The sequence below is a fragment of the Schistocerca gregaria genome, chromosome 2 (assembly GCF_023897955.1).
Source record: "Schistocerca gregaria isolate iqSchGreg1 chromosome 2, iqSchGreg1.2, whole genome shotgun sequence".
NCBI classification, from domain to species: domain Eukaryota; kingdom Metazoa; phylum Arthropoda; class Insecta; order Orthoptera; family Acrididae; genus Schistocerca; species Schistocerca gregaria.
Window position 1 is genome coordinate 223,505,605 of NC_064921.1, and position 16,967 is coordinate 223,522,571.

Sequence of the window (16,967 nt, forward strand, 5' to 3'; positions counted from 1 at the left end):
CTTATAACGCGATATTTCATCTGGGTTACCAGTACATTACACAAAATGACCGACGAAACATGTAGAAGTATACCAAGACCTAGTGTTTTTCTACCTGCAAATGATTATCACATGGAATACGTACTGAGAGCGTTAAAATCGGTCTACAAGAGCACAGCGCACACTACTCCACCTGCACTAACTACAAGCAATGTAAAAATAATGGTGTACTGAGCTATCAGCATAACACGGTCGATTTCACCACTCCCCTCCCAAGCTCACTCTCTTTCTGTAAAACTGTACTGGTCTGCCATCTTTTGACGATTCGTAACACTACTTCGTCCGCTAAGCGTGGGGATTTCTGTGACGACTTACCGTCAAGGTCTTTGGCGGGAAGTGGTCCAGTCGCTAGCCTCCTGGATTACTGAAGGTACCGATAGATGTCTCTACGGACACGGTACTGTTTGCACAACATTACTGTAATGGCAAACATAGGTAGCCCTCCCATCAATGAAGTAAAGCAGCACCTCAATGCATCTTCAAGTGCTACATCATTTACAGTTTTGCGAACTGTTTCTGGTTCGTTAGTGTCAGCCTTCTACATACGTGTCATAAAATCTATGGTAACTATTAGCTGCCCACAAGCAAACGGCTGTGTTGCGATGTTTCAATAACTGCAACTCTCATGGCTCTGTGGCTCAGTGAGAAACTGCCTGCTTCCCAATCAAAATTTGCAACGGCTCTAAGCTTTTGTTTTCCACTTATAGCTTGAAACACCTCTGGTGACGATTTGTTAGTGTGAAAAAGACCAAACTGCGCCCACGTACGAAGCCGACTTTAAATTGAGTCAGTTCTAAGGTCGGGAGAAGGCACGGGCGTAAGAGATGCAATCTAACATGTGGTCATTGATTACTTCGTCCTCTGCATCAAGGAAGTGGCCAGGATTTTGTCAGAGAGAGAGGGGGGTCCGATTTGTTAAACAGTACTTTAAAAAGTCTCTCTCATGTTTTCCATTTTGTCTGAAAACCCATGTATTTTTGTTTTTTTGTTTTACGTATATAATTCACTTTCGGACTGCCTTCATAGAAACAGTGTTTGGTCTATAAAATTCAGCAAGAAAAGCGTTTCTGAAAAAAGTATAACATATACCCTCAACGGTATATAAGAAATGCCCAAATGGACAACTAAATATTTCTTTATTTTATTCTATAGCCAATCGAGTTATAATTCTGATATAACGTATTGCCTCTTTCCTGTCAAAACACAGTTCGTTCTTCTAATATAATGTTCACTATCATTTCCCCGAATCGCGTAAATTGAGCGCTATCGGGCGGAGTCATAAAATTTCACCCATTCTAAGCAAACCAAACCATTCGTGTCATGTCACTGCAAGAGGCAGCATAAGAGTTTTTTGGTGCAGTTGTATATTTTGACCTTAAAAAAAGGAAATTCATACGTACTGCATATTTTCGTTTTTTTATACCTCAACTCCTGGAAATGGAAAAAAGAACACATTGACACCGGTGTGTCAGACCCACCATACTTGCTCCGGACACTGCGAGAGGGCTGTACAAGCAATGATCACACGCATAGCACAGCGGACACACCGGGAACCGCGGTGTTGGCCGTCGAATGGCGCTAGCTGCGCAGCATTTGTGCACCGCCACCGTCAGTGTCAGCCAGTTTGCCGTGGCATACGGAGCTCCATCGCAGTCTTTAACACTGGTAGCATGTCGCGACAGCGTGGACGTGAACCGTATGTGCAGTTGACGGACTTTGAGCGAGGGCGTATAGTGGGCATGCGGGAGGCCGGGTGGACGTACCGCCGAATTGCTCAACACATGGGGCGTGAGGTCTCCACAGTACATCGATGTTGTCGCCAGTGGTCGGCGGAAGGTGCACGTGCCCGTCGACCTGGGACCGGACCGCAGCGACGCACGGACGCACGCCAAGAGCGTAGGATCCTACACAGTGCCGTAGGGGACCGCACCGCCACTTCCCAGCAAATTAGGGACACTGTTGCTCCTGGGGTATCGGCGAGGACCATTTGCAACCGTCTCCATGAAGCTGGGCTACGGTCCCGCACACCGTTAGGCCGTCTTCCGCTCACGCCCCAACATTGTGCAGCCCACCTCCAGTGGTGTAGCGACAGGCGTGAATGGAGGGACGAATGGAGACGTGTCGTCTTCAGCGACGAGAGTCGCTTCTGCCTTGGTGGCAATGATGGTCGTATGCGTGTTTGGCGCTGTGCAGGTGAGCCCCACAATCAGGACTGCATACGACCGAGGCACACAGGGCCAACACCCGGCATCTTGGTGTGGGGAGCGATCTCCTACACTGGCCGTACACCTCTGGTGATCGTCGAGGGGACACTGAATAGTGCACGGTACATCCAAACCGTCATCAAACCCATCGTTCTACCATTCCTAGACCGGCAAGGGAACTTGCTGTTCCAACAGGACAATGCACGTCCGCATGTATCCCGTGCCACCCAACGTGCTCTAGAAGGTATAAGTCAACTACCCTGGCCAGCAAGATCTCCGGATCTGTCCCCCATTGAGCATGTTTGGGACTGGATGAAGCGTCGTCTCACGCGGTCTGCACGTCCAGCAGGAACGCTGGTCCAACTGAGGCGCCAGGTGGAAATGGCATGGCAAGCTGTTTCACAGGACTACATCCAGCATCTCTACGATCGTCTCCATGGGAGAATAGCAGCCTGCATTGCTGCAAAAGGTGGATATAGACTATACTAGTGCCGACATTGTGCATGCTCTGTTGCCTGTTTCTATGTGGCTGTGGTTCTGTCAGTGTGATCATGTGATGTATCTGACCCCAGGAATGTGTCAATAAAGTTTCCCCTTCCTGGGACAATGAATTCACGGTGTTCTTATTTCAATTTCCAGGAGTGTAGTATGACATGTAACTAATGAGGAGGTATTGAATAGGATTGGGGAGAAGAGAAGTTGTGGCACAACTTGACTAGAATAAGGGATCGGTTGGTAGGACATGTCCTGAGGCGTCAAGGGATCACAAATTTAGCATTGGAGGGCAGCGTGGAGGGTAAAAATCGTAGAGGGAGACCAAGAGATGAATACACTAAGCAGATTCAGAAGGATGTAGGTTGCAGTAGGTACTGGGAGATGAAGAAGCTTGCACAGGGTAGAGTAGCATGGAGAGCTGCATCAAACCAGTCTCAGGACTGAAGACAACAACAACAATGACATATTTTACAGTTTAATCCTGTATTTGATAATATTTTCCTGCCTTTAGTGCGTAATCGCGCGTTTTTCAATTTTGCTCCATAAAATATGAAATTTCCACAAAAAACGAGAAACCTTTTTCTTCGACGATTCCTGAGATTAATCCAGCAGATATAAGATCTTGTTACTTTGTAGTGCTCTATTATGGCAAACCATAAAAGCAGTCATGCCCTAATCGCCGTTCACCCTCCAAGGCTATTATACACTCGTCTTCTTTTAGTCTAGATCTGAGCTTAGGGAGTGATCTGGAATCAACGAACACGAATTCTTTGGGATACAATGATTATTATCGACATGGTTGTTGAAATAAACAGATCTGATATTATTTTGTTCGACAGAGAATCTAGAACAATTTTCGGTGGTGAAAATGCGAAGGATCTCGAATTATCCGACTTTACTGTTTCCCAAATCTTCTGATTTAAGTATTCGACTGTCACTTCTTGTGATGGAGGAAGATCATTTTCCACCGATAAAAGCTTCAGCCTGAATGAGGAGAAATCGGATAATTGTTTACCAGCGGAAAAAATGTTTCTAACATAGCACAAAAAGAAAAATATACACATGTTTAAAATATTCTAACTGGAGTACCAGCTGGCTCATTCTACCTTCCCAAATTTTCCCAAACGTTTTGACTTACGAACATACTCGCCCTCTGTATAACATGCAACTCATATGTCATTCCTTCCGTAACTGTAACTTGCTCACAGCCACTAGTGACTAGTTCTTGGCTCAACGGTCGCGCATACCTATCGACTCCCATTTCCCATTCTCGCTCACTCATTAAGCCCAACTCATAGTTATTATCTCTGTGTCTCTCTAACTGTTGCTCTCTCCCTTCTCACAGCCACAGTCTCCTTCGTTCTGTCCTACTACTACTGTTTCCTCTCACTGCCACATTCTCACTCTTGCTTTCTCTTACTGCTAGTATCTCATTTATTCCTTCACATTGTTGGTGTCTCCCCTCAAAGTGTTATTATCTCTCTCTTCCTTGTTGTCATTGACATAGACTCTATCTCTCATTACCACTATCTTTCGCCCATTTCCACTTTCTCTGTCTCTTTATTACTCTACCATTGGCATTGTCTCCTTCAACATTCTCGTGGCACTGATCTATCACTGTGAACTATGCCCAGCTGCCACTGTGTCCCTCTCTTTCTTATACACTTCTATTGTCTCCTTTGCTCTTCCTAAAACACAACCTTGTCTACACCATCATCCAATATTTATTACTATTCCGTTTCCCTCCCACTGCCACTGTCTCCTTCTCTCTCAGCATGCAAACGCGCGAATATGTTAGCATACCAAACTTTTGGAAAAATTTATAAAGGTGCTGAGGAACTTTTCAGTCAGTCTTTCAAATATGAGCATGTTCGTCTTTTCTTGCTCTGACAGGAGCAATTTTTCTGTGGTTTCCTTCTTGTCTCTGCTACAGCAGATCATGTCAGTAATACGAAAAGAACTGAATAGTTAGTAAAATTTTGGTAGTTCACTTATGTGAAACTGAAATAACGCAAAACAGATTTTACGCCTCGGACCGGATTTTACACGTACAAAAATTTTGCATTTGCTTCAGTACTGCAACATGTAATTCCCATAACAATTCTGACAGTAAAGAACCCGCTTTTAGCATATTTCCCCATGCTGTGTTACTTTATAAACTACGTTTTCTCCTCACACACGATTTTCCGTGTGTATTTTCCATCTACAAGTAGAGTAACAATGAACCTCTGTATCCAGCAAATGGATAATTTTCGTGGTTTTTCGAGATCTGGTCCTTAGGCATATACAGTAAAAATTACACCCATCTACATCTTCATCTACATCCATACTCCGCAAGCCACCTGACGGTGTGTGGCGGAGGGTACCCTCAGTACCTCTATCGGCTCTCCCTTCTATTCCAGTCTCGTATTGTACGTGGAAAGAAGGATTGTCGGTATGCTTCTGTGTGGGCTCTAATCTCTCTGACTTTATCCTCATGGTCTCTTCGCGAGATATACGTAGGAGGGAGCAATATACTGCTTGACTCTTCGGTGAAGGTATGTTCTCGAAACTTTAACAAAAGCCCGTACCGAGCTACTGAGCGTCTCTCCTGCAGAGTCTTCCACTGGAGTTTATCATCTCCGTAACGCTTTCGCGATTACTAAATGATCCTGTAACGAAGCGCACTGCTCTCCGTTGGATCTTCTCTATCTCTTCTATCAACCTTATCTGGTGCGGATCCCACACTGCTGAGCAGTATTCAAGCAGTGGGCGAACAAGCGTACTGTAACCTACTTCATTTGTTGTCGGATTGCATTTCCTTAGGATTCTTCCAATGAATCTCAGTCTGGCATCTGCTTTACCGACGATCAACTTTATATGATCATTCCATTTTAAATCACTCCTAATGCGTACTCCCAGATAATTTATGGAATTAACTGCTTCCAGTTGCTGACCTGCTATTTTGTAGCTAAATGATAAGGGACCTATCTTTCTATGTATTCGCATCACATTACACTTGTCTACATTGAGATTCAATTGCCATTCCGTGCACCATGCGTCAATTCGCTGCAGATCCTCCTGCATTTCAGTACAATTTTCCATTGTTGCAACCTCTCGATACAACACAGCATCATCTGCAAAAAGCCTCAGTGAACTTCCGATGTCATACAACAGGTCATTTATGTATATTGTGAATAGCAACGGTCCTATGACACTCCCCTGCGGCACACCTGAAATCACTCTTACTTGGGAAGACTTCTCTCCATTGAGAATGACATACTGCGTTCTGTTATCTAGGAACTCCTCAATCCAATCACACAATTGATCTGATAGTCCGTATGCTCTTACTTTGTTCATTAAATGACTGTGGAGAACTGTGTCAAACGCCTTGCGGAAGTCAAGAAACACGGCATCTACCTGTGAACCCGTGTCTAAGGCCCTCTGAGTCTCGTGGACGAATAGCGCAAGCTGGGTTTCACACGACCGTCTTTTTCGAAACCCATGCTGATTCCTACAGAGTAGATTTCTAGTCTCCAGAAAAGTCATTATACTCGAACATAATACGTGTTCCAAATTTCTACAACTGATCGACGTTAGAGATATAGGTCTATAGTTCTGCACATCTGTTTGACGTCCCTTCTTGAAAACGGGGATGACCTGTGCACTTTTCCAATCCTTTGGAACGCTTCGCTCTACGGTACACCGCTGCAAGAAGGGGGGCAAGTTCCTTCGCGTACTCTGTGTAAAATCGAACTGGTATCCCATCAGGACCAGCGGCCTTTCCTCTTTTGAGCGATTTTAATTGTTTTTCTATCCCTCTGTCGTCTCTTTCGATATCTACCATTTTGTCAACTGTGCGACAATCTAGAGAAGGAAGCACAGTGCAGTCTTCCTCTGTGAAACGGCTTTGGAAGAAGACATTTAGTATATCAGCCTTTAGTCTGTCATCCTCTGTTTCAGTACCATTTTGGTCACAGAGTGTCTGGACATTTTGTTTTGATCCACCTACCGCTTTGACATAGGACCAGAATTTCTTAGGATTTTCTGCCAAGTCAGTACACAGAACTTTACTTTCGAATTCATTGAAAGCCTCTCGCATAGCCCTCCTCACACTACATTTCGCTTCGCGTAATTTTTGTTTCTCTGCAAGGCTTTGGCTATGTTTATGTTGGCTGTGAAGTTCCCTTTGCTTCCGCAGCAGTTTTCTAACTCAGTTGTTGTACCACGGTGGCTCTTTCCTATCTCTTACGATCTTGCTTGGCACATACTCATCTAACGCTTATTGTACGATGGTTTTGAACTTTGTCCACTGATCCTGAACACTATTTGTACTGGAGACAAAACTTTTGTGTTGAGCCGTCAGGTACTGTGTAATCTGCTTTTTGTCACTTTTGCTAAACAGAAAAATCTTCCTACCTTTTTTAATATTTCTATTTACGGCTGAAATCATCGATGCAGTAACCGCTTTATGATCGCTGATTCCCTGTTCTGCATTAACTGATTCAAATAGTTCGGGTCTGTTTGTCACCAGAAGGTCTAATATGTTATCGCCACGAGTCGGTTCTCTGTTTAACTGCTCAAGGTAGTTTTCAGATAAAGCACTTAAAAATATTTCACTGGATTCTTTGTCCCTGCCACCCGTTATGAACGTTGGAGTCTCCCAGTCTATATCCGGCAAATTAAAATCTCCACCCAGAACTATAACATGGTGGGGAAATCTACTCGAAATATTTTCCAAATTATTCTTCAGGAGCTGAGCCACAACAGCTGCTGAGCCCTGGGGCCTATAGAGACATCCAATTACCATGACTGAGCCTGATTTAACCGTGACCTTCACCCAAATCATTTCACAATTCGAATCTCCGTCAATTTCCTTCGATACTGTTGCACTTCTTATCGCTATAAACACGCCTCCCCCTTCACTGTCCAGCCTGTCTCTGCGGTATACATTCCAATCTGAGTTTATGATTTCATTACTGTTTACATGTGGTTTCAGCCAACTTTCTGTCCCTAGTACTATATGGACGTTGTGACCGTTTATTAATGAGAGCAGTTCTGGGACCTTTCTATAGACGCTCCTGCAGTTTACTATTAGCACATTAATATTGTTATTCCCTGTTGCATTTTGCCTACTCCTGCCTTGCCGCGTCTCAGGAGGCGTCTTGTTGGGCCTAGGGAGGGAATTCTCTAACCTAAAAAAACCCCATGTGCACTCCACACGTACTCCGCTACCCTCGTAGCCGCTTCTGGCGTGTAGTGCACGCCTGACCTATTCAGGGGGACCCTACATTTCTCCACCCGATAGCGGAGGTCGAGAAATTTGCACCCAAGCTCTCCGCAGAATCGTCTGAGCCTCTGGTTTAAGCCTTCCACTCGGCTCCAAACCAGAGGACCGCGATCGGTTCTGGGAACGATACTACAAATAGTTAGCTCTGATTCCACCCCGCGAGCGAGGCTTTCCGCCTTCACCAACTCCGCCAACCGCCTGTACGAACTGAGGATGACCTCTGAACCCAGACGGCAGGAGTCATTGGTGCCGACATGAGCAACAATTTGCAGTCGGGTGCACCCAGTGCTCTCTATCGCCGCCGGTAGGGCCTCCTCCACATTTCGGATGAGACCCCCGGCAAGCAGACAGAGTGAACACTGGCCTTCTTCCCCGACCTTTCCGCTATTTCCCTAAGGGGCTCCATCACCCGCCTAACGTTGGAGCTCCCAATAACTAATAAACCCCTCCCCTCGTGTGCCTGCTCGGACCTTGCTGAAGGAGCAGCCACATGTCCACTCACAGGCTGACTAAAGGGACTCTCTCTGACTGTATTCAAAACAAACACGAAATCTATGGAACACTGTTAATAGCACTCGACAATTAAAGCTTCCAAAAAGCAAAAACACACCGAAGAAGTGACAAGTAAGAAAAATACAATTAATAAATTAAGGTAGCTCGCTGCACAGCAGACGTGAAGCAGACGGCGGTTAGGGCGACACTGACACTACCCATTTGCTGTGCGTTGCTGTCTTTGAGTCTGCGGCTCGGTTTTGGTACACTAAAACTACTTATATATGTTTGGGGGTGATCCTAGATCCTGGCTAACGACTTTTGAAAACGTGAGTATGACACTTCTAGATAAATACTTAGATAATATAAAGTTAAGATTTGCGCAATTTGCTACGTTTATTTATTTACATTTCATTTGACACCGGATTTAACGTGGGTATTTTAAGTCTACGTGTGACCCTCCCAGGTTAGCCAAGAACGCGAATGCGCTCTTCCTGGATTCGGGCAGGCGCGCCGGCACCGGATCGAATCCGCCCGCCGGAATAACGACGAGGGCCGGAGTGCCGGCCAGCGTGGATGTGGTTTTTAAGCGGTTTTCCACATCCCTCTAGGTGAATACAGGGCTGGTCCCCGCGCCCTGCCTCAGTTACACGACTCACAGACATCTGAAACACATCCGCACTTTTCCATGGTTTACACTAGGCGCAGACAAATGGGGTACTCTGATTCCATCCCAGGGGGTAAGGGGTGGCGGCAGAAAAGGCATCCGGCCACCCCCTCCGATTAACATGCCGAATCCGATTTAACCACGCCAAGCCAGCGCAAAATACGGGACAAAGGCGCAAGTGATAGAATTTTAAGTCTATGTGTATGGTAACTATGAACCTTAGTGTTTCGGAAACGGGTGAAGATATCAACAAAATTTTGAAGACTGTTAGAGAATGGGATCTTAGGAATATATCTGCAGACATTTCAGCCATTTTCAGTGAATAGCCGACTTCGAATCAGCGGCCCGGTTTTGGTACGAAATCGTTGTTAAAAAAAAGATTTTTCGAGTTTTCTAAGAAACGCCCATGAACTAATGATGTCCCCATAAGCCCCTTAAGATTCACCGTAGACCACATCAGATATAAAAAAAAAGACCAACAGATGTGCTCCATTTGCCTAAGCGCCTGTAGTGTAGGATAGTGACACTAAGATGATCCTTCTGTTGGGTATACAAATGGTCTTATGATAAGGACTATCCACAACATTTGATCCTACCATTCTATCGCCAACAGAACCTGGGGTATGAGCCACGGAAGAATCACGTTTTTATTTGTGGAGTTTTGAAACATATTAGGTATAGTATGCTGTCACATGCGTACCGATTTATTATGTGGCTTTTAGTGCTAGGAGTCTCCGAGCAGATATTTTACTCGCCTTCTGAGCAGCTCTTTTCATTTACCCAGTGAGGCATTATCTTTAAGAGAATTGGCATATGTCAGGAAAGAAAGGAATTCTGAAGGAGTTGGCTGTGGCCAATAGCAAGGGACCAACACTGGCATTCACTTAAACTGAAAATGGAAAACCACAGAAACCTATTTTCAAGGCTCCCGACCGATGGATTCGAACCATCTCGCCTCCAGAATCCAGCGGTTGCAGGCTCTGCTCCTCAGGGCACAGCTTTCTTCTGATAGTTGGAGAATTTGGAAAAGCTGGTCTTTGTACATTGTTTTAAAATAAAACAAAATCTTCATCAGGTTACCCTCCATTCAGAGGCTGCTGCACGCAGCGACTGTTATATTGAATTGTAAATATTGAATTGAATGTACTGTGGATGAAGCCGGACCAACAGGCATTACATGCATTGATCAAAACTGATAGTGGATTGAGAATGGCTAGTTTCTAGCTGAAATATAGATCTGCCAATAATGTTGCAAAAGGACGACTGATAGCTGAAATCTATTATTTACAAGATAAAACAAAAAGGCAACACAACAAAAGAAGGAATTCTAATAATCTATGTTTTACCTATAACTGTGCATGACTAATAAGGTAATAGTGCAAAAATGCATGCATATTTTAGAATTTTATTGTGCATTTTATTGTGCTATCATCACACAGCCCTTCTGCTCTCCACAAATCCCTCCCCATGGTTCCATATCGAAAATGCTTTACGTAACTGAGAACCCGGGTGATCAAGCTGCCATTCCGGCTACTGGTGATAGAATTTTGAGAATTTTTTTTAAAGAAATGCTGTCATAGATGTTTGGACAATATTTCCTTTGATAAATACGATATTTTGGCGACACAGGCAAATACAAGAGTATTTTTGTGCAGTGATTTTAATGTAATGTAATTCTGTTTACATCTCCGCTGTCGTGTTAAATACTGAATTATTGCAACCCCAAAGATCTACCAGTCTCCATATGACTGCTCCAATTCTAGCGTTAAAGAGATATAGACAAATAAATAGGCTATTATAGTGGTGCGTACATATTTTTAACTTATGATAACGTTAGTGGACGAATCAGAATCGATTTTCCTTTTCTCTCCTGTGACAAACTTATTCATAACTAGCTGGGGTACCCTGCGTTCCTCAGATCGTGCTGTTTACTTGTCCTAGTCCGCGCTTCTCGTAGGGTGATACTTACATAGCTAACTTGGGTTCGCAAACTTTTACTATACGAATGAGTCGCAATTCTTGATCCTTCAATCCGTTCATTTCGTTGCTCTACGGTTTCTCTGCTTCTTACGGTGCTCATTCTCGTTTATTGTGAACTTAAACGTGGTTCGAGCTATTCCTGTTTCGGTTTTTTTTCTCTTCTTTATGTTTTCGCCGTTTTCATTCAGTACTGGCAAAATGTCCCCCTCTTTTGCGTTTGTGCGTTGTCTCAAATATAAATCAGATCAACCTTTTATTAACATACACTAAGTTCACTTTACACACATCATTTTCGGTTTACATTCAGTCACAGTAGCGTTTCAGCTACTCACACTTCACTGTTTGTTATGATTCACTCACTACACTATTTTTTCGGTTCCTCCCTTCGTCACTGACAAGAAACTGACGTTCGAACCCACGATCAGTCGCTTTTTGTATCCAGCTTTATATACCACCAGTGGCGAATTCTAGAACATACCAAAATGGCTTCGAATTGTACATTCCACTACATTCATGAGTGTTCTGGAATGTTCCACAAAGATCTGGGATGTTCCGAAATGTTCCCGAACAATCTGGAAACTTCCCGAATGTTCCAGACTCCTCACGAACATTCCAGAATATCCCAGATTATTATGGAACATTATGGTATGTTATGGAATGTTCTAGAATACTCTGGAATGTTCTAGAAATCTCTACAGGGCGAAACGTCCCAGCCCTTATATCTTCAAAGGCATGTCCTTCAGTTAAAAACGGGAACCTTCCTCATGGGTGGGGAATAAAGAGCTACCACACCATATAACTCCCTTGACCGTACCGCAAATCGCTTATAAGTTTTAGCGACATGAACATTGTTTAATTACTTTTATAAAATACAGTTTGGCTCATTGATAGTGACCGGGCCAAATATCTCATGAAATAAGCATCAAACGAGAAAACTACAAAGAACGAAACTTGTCTAGCTTGAAGGGGAAAACCAGATGGCGCTATGGTTGGCCGCTAGATGGCGCTGTCATAAGTCAAACGGATATCAACTGCGTTTATTTAAATAGAAACCCCCATTTTTATTACATATTGTGTAGTACGTGTAAGGTGTCAGGCAAATCCAACACCTTCCATGAAAACCCTGCCATGATAAGCAAATCTAGTAGTATGTCACATACCTCCGAATAAATCGTGACATTCAATTAACCAAAGTAATACGACTAACAAGTGAGCAAATGGAATATCTCAGACTAACACAAGAATGCCTAAATGCATGTCATACCTTCCCACCGTGAGACAGACGCACTTCCGAGGGGAGAAACGAGAACAGAAGCTGAGAGCAGAACCGTGTTAAGCGAGAAGGCCCTACAATAAGGGACGGACACCCACGTCGCCAGTTAACCACTAGGACAACGCCAGCTGCAAGTTTTAGCGTAAGACTTTTTCGCGTCTTTGTTATGTCAAGGACCACTCCCCAGCCCATGTTAAAAGCTAGAGACCTCCAGAAAAACAGTATAGATCTTACGGTAACACAAAAAGGGCTACACCACCCGCAAGTTTTAGCGTGAGACTTTTTCGCGTCTCTCTTACGTAGGACCACCCCCCAGCCCATGTTAAAAGATAGAGCCCTCCAGAAGAACTGCATAGATCTTACGATAACGCTAAAAGGACCACACCAGCTGCAAGTTTTAGCGTGAGATTTTTTCGTGTCTCTGTTGCGTTGCAAACTTTAAAAACATTGCCCCACCACGAAAAGTATAACGTTTCTCATTGGATAGACAGAATTTTTGTAGGCGGAGCTTAAGGTTAACATTGAGACCCTGATTGGTCAGATGAAAACGCAGCCAGATAGTTCTTTTTAAACCAACTTCGGTAAATTGTAGTAAGGAGAAGTTTGGAGAGTTAGTTACTTCGGAGACGGCGAGGTGAGCGGTGCTGTGCTGCCCGCGGCCCCCTGACGAACACCGACAAGGTAATGAACGCACGCGATGCCGCATAACAGCGCATAAAGCTTCACTCAGAACTGCAGAAGTCTCATCTGTTACACCCCCTTTTTGCGTAATACTAGTGTCGATCGTAAATTTAAGCTCATGGTGTTCACATTTGCTACTTGAAGTAAAAATCTGAAACGCGATGATTTTTCTGTTATATAGTTATTGAGAAGCCACATCAGCCACTGTAATTTACGACAAGTTAGATAAGAAATTAAAGACAATTGAGGGTCACTGTAGACCATTTTGATAGTTTTCTCTTTTGTGAAACTTAATTTAAACCTAGATTATAGCTGTGATATGGCATAGGTCATCCTTCGATCCATTGTAGAACTTGGAAACCCATAGAGGGAATATTCGTTCACATTTTTGTTGAACGCAGTTGGTTTTTGCCATCCTGTATTAAAACACTTCCTCTTATCAATAGTGCAATTTATAAACGATGTTTTGTGAGTAGAATAAAATTTCCAATGGTAAACGTAACTGCTTTTCCGACGTCATTTTACCAGCTAACTAAAAATAGGAAAGCCTTGAACCCCTTCCTCTAAATTTAGTTAGTATTAAGATTCTTTTACAGGGAGTGCAGTGGAGCTGACGCTGAAATCATTAAGTACTTGGTTATATCATCGCTAGTCTCACTGAACTCTTCTGAATTCTACATGTCATGTTTGGTCTGGCGTCTCCTTACCAGCAACAGGTCCCAGGTTCAAACTAGTCAATTCCCTAAAAAACACGCTCAGAGCGTCGTTGCACGAAAGTGGTAGGTAGACACGATATACAACAAACAGACACCACCATGAATGTTAGATACCTAAAGAAATATAAATGTTTTACTTGGACCACTTTTTCGCTTTGTGATAGATGGCGCTGTAATAGTCACAAACGTATAAGTAAATGGTATCACGTAACAATCCTCCAGTGCGGACGGTATTTGCTTCGTGATACATTACTCGTGTTAAAATGGACCGTTTACCAATTGCGGAAAAGGTCGCTATCGTATTGATGTATGGCTATTGTGATCAAAATGCCCAGCGGACGTGTGCTATGTGTGCTGCTCGGTATCCTGGACGACATCATCCAAGTGTCCGGATCGTTCGCCGGATAGTTACGTTATTTAAGGATGTAGGAAGTGTTCAGCCACATGTGAAACGACGTATTGATGTATGGCTATTGTGATCAAAATGCCCAGCGGGCGTGTGCTATGTGTGCTGCTCGGTATCCTGGACGACATCATCCAAGTGTCCGGATCGTTCGCTGGATAGTTACGTTATTTAAGGATGCAGGAAGTGTTCAGCCACACGTGAAACGACAACCACGACCTGCAACAAATGATGATGCCCATGTTGGTGTTTTAGCTGCTGTCGCGGCTAATCCGCACATCAGTAGCAGACAAATTGCGCGAGAATCGGGAATCTCAAAAACGTCGGCGTTGAGAATGCTACATCAACATCTATGGGCGGGTTAATGTATGGTGCGACATTATGGCAGGAAGGATAATTGGCCCCCATTTTATCGATAGCAATCTAAATGGTGCAATGTACGCTGATCTTTTAGGTATTGATCTACTCATGTTATTACAGGATATTTCACAGCATGACAGAATGGCGATGTGCTTCCAACATGATGGATGTCCGGAATATACCTCGCTTGCGGTTGAAGCGGTATTGAATAACATATTTCATGACAGGTGGATTGGTCGTCGAAAGACCATACCAGCCCGCATGTTCACCGGTTCTGACGACCCCGGATTTCTTTCTGTGGGGAAAGTTGAAGGATATTTGCTATCGTGATCCACCAACAACGCCTGACAACATACGTCAGCGCATTGTCAATGCATGTGCGAACATTACGGGAGGCGAACTACTCGCTGTTGAGAGGAATGTCGTTACACGTATTGCCAAATGCATTGAGGTTGACGGACATCATTTTGAGCATTTATTGCATTAATGTGGTATTTACAGGTAATCACGCTGTAACAGCATGCGTTCTCAGAAATGATAAGTTCACAAAGGTACATGTCTCACATTGGAACAACCGAAATAAAATGTACAAACGTACCTCTTTTCAGTATTTTAATTTAAAAAACCTACCTGTTACCAACTGTTCGTCTAAAATTGTGAGCCATATGTTTGTGACTATTACAGCGCCATCTATCACAAACAAAGCAAAAGAAGTCGTCCAACTAAAACATTCTTATTTCTTTACGTGCTGCAGGAATATGTAATACAAATCGGGGTTCCTATTTAAAAAAACGCAGTTTGATATCCGTTTGACCTATGGCAGCGTCATCTAGCTTATTTCGCGAGATATTTGGCCCGGTCACGATCAATGGACCACCCTATATACCGATTAGAAATGATCATAATAGTGCACAGCACAGAAGCAGTAAATAGCAGCACTTACAATAAATGTAAACGCAAGTAAGAACTGAAACGATTAATAAAACAACAATTAAGCTCAAGTAAACCCAACAATGTTAGTCTTGCCTGAAATAGGGATGAAAGACAGCGTATAGTGCTAAATTCATCCTCTTTGATCCCAGCTAGCGCTTTCGTGATACTGTGTTTTATGTCTTCGACATCGGCAAAACGCCTCCCTTTCGAGTCTCTTTTCGTCCTCGTGAACATGAAGAAGTCCGACTTTGCTAAATCTGGCGGATAGGGCGCGTGGGATCTAGATACATTTTTTCGTTGAAGCCAAAAACTAGTGAACACTGAGAGCCGTGTTCGCCGGAGCGTTGTTGTGATGCAGGAACCACTCGCTGGAATTCTACAAAACAGAACGCTTTCGCGCCAAACTTCTGCGCAGCCTTTTCATCACGTCGAAGTACAGTTGTTGGTTCACCGTCTGGTTTTGACGGACAAATTCTGGGTGTACGATCCCTTTGATGTCAAAGAAACATATCAACATCATCTTCACAGTCGATTGCATCTGCTGAGCTTTTGTTGCCTGAGGTGAGCCAACTGACTTTTATTTGGTTGACTGTTGTTTTCTTCGTGGATAATACTCTTAGCATCATGTCTCGTCGCCTGTGGTGAATTTGCTAAAAATAATTGGATTTTACTTGAATGCGTCCTGCATTTCATGACAGTCTTAAATGCGGCGGTCCCTCGATATCCGGTGAAAAGTCTCAACACGAACTGTGCTGCCACTCTTCGTGTCCCCAAACCAGTGAGTGGTCAATAAGCGCTGAGTTGAGCTCCAGCACAACCCGAATATGTCCTCAAGTTGGTCGATTGTCCTTTGTCGATCTTCGTTCATCATGTCATGGATTATGCCGATGTTGTCTTCGCTTCGAGCAGTTACAGGGCGACCGGCACGAGGCTGATCTTCAGTAGCAGCTTCTTTCATTTGAAACCGAAAATACTATTCGTATACTTTAGTTTAACTAAGAGCGTGTTCTTTATAATGCTGTTTGCATCGTCACAACAGTTTTCTCGGTGTTCTTGCTTATTGAAAAACAAAATTTTACAAACGACTTTGTTCCTAAGAAGTAGCCATTTTCTCATCTCACGCCTGCACTGTACGTACACTCACAAAACTATCAGAGAAACAACACTAGTCGCTGGCGGATGACGCCGCACTGGTGGATACAGGGAATTGTGCATGTGGTATACACGTCATAAACAAGCCTACTTTCCACAACTGTCACATAACGTTACTCCTTTTACAGGACTTGACCGTGTTTGTCTAATAGATATGACTATTAGATCCTTTTCCTAAGAGTTGTCTAGCTGTTAGAAAGAAACGCAGCAAAACTGGAATAATACTGAATTTAGGACCTTTCTGTACCAAGTTCATTAAGCTGATGGTCTAATGGATTTACAGTCACCAGCCTATCTCAGCGA

The 16,967-nt window shown here is 43.7% G+C and overlaps 1 protein-coding gene across 1 annotated transcript in view; it reads right to left on the bottom strand.

Moving 5' to 3' along the window:
- The window catches only part of LOC126336727 (glutathione S-transferase 1-like), a 136,634-nt gene extending 136,434 nt beyond the window's left edge, over positions 1–200 (bottom strand). Inside the window, exon 1 of the mRNA XM_050000712.1 lies at positions 125–200. The gene's annotated coding sequence lies outside the window, so the exon portion shown is untranslated. The remainder of the gene's footprint in view (positions 1–124) is intronic.
- Between the last annotated feature and the right edge of the window lie 16,767 nt (positions 201–16,967).